The following is a 6,000-nucleotide window of genomic DNA, read 5'->3' on the forward strand; positions in this document are numbered from 1 at the left end:
AAATAAACAGCTATGGAGATGTATTTATAAAGATGGGGACCATATATGGATCCGAGGGGGACCATTGGGAGACAGGGATAGTCAATATTATCCATCAAGAGGAAATGTGAGTTGAGTTTTCAGTAAGAAACAACCAGCTTTAAAAGGCCATTATTGGATATGTGGTTTAACTGCTTATACACACCTTCCAACAGATTGGACTGGAAATTGTTATATTGGATTAGTGAGACCTAAATTTTTTCTTACCAGGACAAGAAGGGAAGCAGTTAGGGATACAACTATATGATGACCTTGAAAGAGATCGGAGGTCAATTGATTCATCAATAGCATCTACAGGAAATGCTAACGGTTGGGGGGATGGTTGGCCCCCGGAAAGGATAATAAAAGAATATGGACCAGCAACCTGGGCACAAGATGGAAGTTGGAGATACAGGACCCCGATTTATTTATTAAATAGATTAATTAGGTTACAGGCTGTTGTAGAAATTATAACTGATCAGACTACCAAAACTACTGATTTACTTGCAACTTATGCTGAGCAGAGCCGGGAGGCTATTCTGCAACATAGACTAGTATTGGATTATTTGTTAGCTGAAGAAGGAGGTGTATGTGGGAAACTGAATTTGTCAACATGTTGTATAAAACTAGATGATGTAGGACAGGCAGTCAAAAATATTAACAAAGAAATTAGAAAATTGGCCCATGTCCCGGTTCAAACATGGTCAACTCTCTTTAACACCACTTGGTGGTCCTGGTTTGGGGGTAGCTGGTGGAAACAACTCCTGTGGTTTATGCTAATAGCTTTTAGTGGAATTATTTTACTTCCTATATGCATACTTGGTATAATTCAATTAGTTACTAAGTTGGTGAAAGATAGCATTGCTAAAATGATTACTACTGCTTCTGATAATACTAGGATGTTGATTTTGCAGGGGCAGGGTTGGGTACCTATTGCAGCAACAGATCAGGATGATCCTGATGGGAATGAAGGAGAATTAGATAAAGTGTGTGAGATGATGTTACAAAATTTTGAAGAGATCTCAGTAAGATAAAAGTGGAGGGACTGAGTGAAACAATGTAAACAATGTGAGATCTCTCAGATGGACTGAGGGTAGCAATTTCGTAGACTGTTACAAACTCAAGGTTGGTTACACCAGGCTGAATAGGCCAAGTTTCAGTTCCTAGAAAACACATGATTGTACTGTTACATAGCATTAGGTAATGGCTAATGCTAAAAAAGGATAAAATAGCTAGGATTGGTAGTATTATAATGAGATCCCTTGTTTCTGGGGTAGATTTTCATGTTTTAGATTGTAAGGCTGAAATTCCTGTCCAATGGGAATTTAAGGCCAGTGGTGGGTGGGTATCTCTGCATTAGGACTATATAACCTTTGTTCTGGCCTTTGTGCCTTGCCTTGCTTTGCTCGGACTGCCGGGCGAAGCAGACGCCCGCTTCTCGTGACAATGTAATAAATCTTTCACTTGATACCTAGCAAATCTCTGAGTGTTATTTTTGGGTAGCTGTAGCACACAAGACCGTACAAGTCTTTCCAGGTTTTTCTGAAGTCAGCCTGTTCATCATTTCTTACAGCACAATAGTATTCAATTACATTCATATACCACAACTTGTTCAGCATTCCCATTCATTTAATTATTAAAGACAGTACCCTGAGGATGGTGGTGATGGTGGGCACTAGGTTGAGACCCTAGGGCAAAACCCTACTGGGTCACTGTAGTTATAACTCTATATAATTTTAACATTCAACCTTTAGGTCAAAGTGTTGTACATATTGAAGCCCATGGCATGGGATTTAGTCTTTTTTTGCCCCCCTTAATGTCAAGCTTAGTAAAATCTAATTAATTTGTTCCACAAATATTTGTTGAATGCTCCTCCTTAACAGATGCTCATGTCTGATATCTCCAAATAACAGCTCTGAAAGACAGTCACATGAGAAATTTGACAAAAACCAACTAAGTAACTAAGCCACTTGCGAATGCTTTTCTTTAGCATTCTTTTCTATTTTGTGTGCTCTTCTCTCTAAGAATGTTACCTCTTCAAAGGTAGGTGTAATATTGGTGGGTGTCAGAGTGGAGGGTTCCCTGTGATGCTCAATCTTTTCTGAGGCCTCCTCCCTTCTGGAAAGAGGTTGAGCTGAATCCTTTCCAGGCCTTGTCTGTCTGCTCCTTAGGGGTGGCTCATGTTATGATTTTTTTTCCTTTGGTCACTGCCCCTTCTTCCAGCGAGATCTACAGCCACACTCTGTTACAGCAATTCTTTTAGCCTAGGAGCAATAAAATGGCTTTCATATGTATGCAGTCCTTTTCCCTGGAGTTTCCATTAGACAAAAGTTACCAATAAATCACAATAATCCAGAGCCTCTAGGTAGGAAAATTCCTATTATTTGGACTGAAGTTTGACTCTCTGATTTAAATTAAATTGTGTGTACTTCCAGTTAACTCCTGATTGCTATATGTTCGAGACAACATCAAGATACAAGAAATGTTTAGGTAAAAGTGAGCCAAGTATAGTATCTATCTATCTGTACACATAGTATAGGCACAGGAGGGGGAAAGGTAGGGGAAAAGAACACCTTTTAGAACTTTCCTTAGTTCTCAAAGAGGTGAGTACAACCATTGGGTCCTATTTGATGTTGTGCCTTCAGAGGCACAAGTGTACAACTTGATCCCTCCCTTCTCTGTCACACCTCAGCACTCCTTTCAGTTTTTCCTTTCACTTGTTGAGCCATGCCTCCTATTCTTACAGGCAGGGCTGAGGATGCTGTCTCTTCCACTGCCGCTGTTGCTCCCCTCCTCACTCATATAGTCCCTGACCCTTCCTTTCAGTCTAGTGTTTAGCAGACTGTGAGTTCTTTTTAAAAACTCCTGGGTGTGACCCAACTCTACTCCCAGCTCAGAAAGCTTGATAGTCCAAATCTCTCTCATAGTTGAGAGGAATGCTTGGCCTTCTGAGCTAAAATTCTGAAATGCCAGTCAGTTCTTAAACTATTAAAAAGGGACTGGTTATTTGTTATTTGTTTGTTTTGTTGTTTTATGCCTCTGTATCTCCAATATTTAGCATGGTGTGTGGCATTTAGTAAGTGCGTCATGAATGTTTGCTTTTGTTAGAACACTCTTATGTTAATATGCTAAAATATGAAGACAAACCATTTTGATCCTGGGCCTGTTTTCCTGTTTCCTGTTGGTTGCTTTGTTGGTTAGAGCTGGTTTAGTTGATATATAGAGCATTGTTGGTATTTGGCAGGCATTTAGCCCTACTGCTCAAAAAAAAAGACAGGAATATGAGAAGACTGGTGTAAGTAAGGATGAGTAAGAGACTTGTCCATCTTTCAGGGTTTATGTGCTAATTCCTTTTCTCTTACTGTGATCAGTAAATCTGATGATATCCCACTTTTCATTAAATGCTCTTTGATAGTTTTCAAATCCTACTAGAAACTTTTCGGATTTGTGACTTCAGCTGGTTGAAAGCATCAACAACACAAATCCAGACAATAACTGGATTGGATGGAAGCTAGTCATTTTATTTCCGCTATAAAACCTAACTCACATCTTTTTAACTTGACTTCATTAAAGAAAACTTCTATTTGTTCTCTTCCTTGTCCCTAAATGTCCCTAGGTCAGATGTCTTGGCTGATACACACACACACACACACACACACACACACACACACATACACATATATATATATATACATGTATATATGTGTGTATCTATATCTATCTATCTAAAACTTACTAGAGCTTTATTGTTAGAAATTAATTACTAACAGGTAAGGAATGGCTCTAGATCACAATGAGCAAAAGATCATAGATTTAGAGTTTGAAGGGATCTTAGAGACCATTGAGTCCAACCTACTTATGTAAATGAGGACATTAAGGTTCAGAGAGCTTAAGACTTGTCCAGAGTCACTTAGTGTCTAAGGTAGGATTTGAACTCAGATCTTCCCAACTCTAAGTCCATCATTCCAGCATTCTATCTACATTATGCTGCCTCTTTAAATAATGACTAAAGAGTAATGGGGCAGAGGAGTTCAAGGAAGTAGAGAATAGTAGGAAGAAGAGAAGGCTGCAGCTGAAGGTCCCCAGTAAGGAAACCAGGCAAGAAAAACTTACTGTAGACTAAATAATAATAGCCCTTTTAAAGAATGCTAATCTTGAACTGAGAATAGAATGGGACTGAATGATCCACAACCTAGGGAACTCAGTAAGAATTTTCTTCTTTTTTGGCCAAAGCTGGATTGTATTTGTAAGTATATAGAGGGAAGAAAGGGGAATAAACCTTTATATAGCCCCTACTATGTGCCAGGCACTGTACTAACTGCTTTTACAAAAATGATCTCATTTGATCCTTATAACCTTGCAAGCCATAGATGCTATTATTATCCCTTTTTTACATTTGAAGAAACTAAGGCAAACAATAACTTGCCTATGGTCACCCAGTTAGTAAGTTTCTGAGGCTAACTCCGAATGCAGGTCTTTCCGATCCAGGCCCAGTGCTTTATTCACTGTGCCACTCAGCTGCCACTCAGCTGGTTTACATTCATATAGATTTCTTCTCACCTGTAGTATTTTTTCCCATGCTTCAGAAAACTAGCTTGTGTTGCAAGTGTGTGATAAGACAATAAGGAAGATTCAAGCAAGAGTTTATTGTCTGTTTATAATTTTCCATATCTAATTTTAATATTATCAAGAAAAATATTTAATTAAAGAGAATAAAAATGATTGTACATTAAACCTAGAATTTATTAAAATGTGTGGAAGTTAACTTTCACAGAAATGTCCTCTCCTATGTTTTTTTCCTTTTGTGCATTTTTCTCCTAATTTTGTTGCAGTTATGATTATTTTTGTGTAGTTGTTAGTGTGTAGATTATCGTTTTTCCTTGCTTTATTCTACATCACTACATGTCTTTACATTATTAAGAATCTTCACATTTATTATTTCTTATGGCATACTAATAATCCATTATATTGATATAGACCAACTTGTACAATCATCCAACAGTTATTGAATAAATAGGTGGTTTCTAGAGGTTTTTTTTCCTTTCTGTTTTGGATAAAGCTTCTATGCACATTTTTGCGTAAATAGGTATCCTTTTTTTCCTCTTAGTAATATTCTTAGAGTGTAGTCCCAGTAGTGGCATCCTGAGTCAAAGAATATGAACAGCTTTGTGATGCTTATTGTATATTTCCGGCAAGAGTTACTACAATCTGGAAGTGGCATTGAAGGTAGAAAGCCCTCTGTGCTGTCATAACAACAGCTTCTTGGCTGCAGCATATGAATTCTGACAACGTTGGGCCCACTGGTCTTTTGAGTGTGGCAATACCAACAGAGTTTATTGAAGAGCCTGATCATGTGTTACTAACCATTCTGATGATTATCAACCTGTTCTTCACTATTCAGGTTAGTTCCGTTTGTTAGGTTCCTGCTAAGTATTTCTCAGGATAGGGAAGAAACTTCTAGGCTGTTGACATAAAGTAGAAAAATTTAGAGAAATGAAAATACACTGTATGTATTTATTTGAGTTATTTTTGGTGGTAACAGCCTGTCCAGAAACTCTAGTTTTAAAAGTCGTTATTATGTGCCTACAAGTTCATGGAGTGATTGTATCTGGTGTGCAAGGCAAGTTTAATGTAACTTGACCCAAATGTCCACTAGTTCCCAATAGAAAACAGAGGTCCACATATATATATATCTTGTAGATGGAATAGAAAATAGCAAAAATGGGGGCAATGGTTTATTGGGAGTAGATATTTATGAATAAATTCAGTGTCAGTGTTTTGAACAAATAAGCAGCTAAATTGCTGATTAGGGTTAGGTAGTAGAAAGAAGGAGAGGTAAGAGAGCAAAAACAAGGGCAGGGAGTGAGTTCCTTTAAATTCATTCTGAATATTCGAAGTGTCAGTTTTTTAATTTCAGCTTTAGCTTAGACACCCTGTGAATCAGAAGATTTGGGAGGCCATGTTGAAATTTCATTTATCAAT

Source organism: Phascolarctos cinereus, unplaced genomic scaffold (genome assembly GCF_003287225.1).
Source record: "Phascolarctos cinereus isolate Bilbo 61053 unplaced genomic scaffold, phaCin_HiC Scaffold_5;HRSCAF=322, whole genome shotgun sequence".
Taxonomy (NCBI): domain Eukaryota; kingdom Metazoa; phylum Chordata; class Mammalia; order Diprotodontia; family Phascolarctidae; genus Phascolarctos; species Phascolarctos cinereus.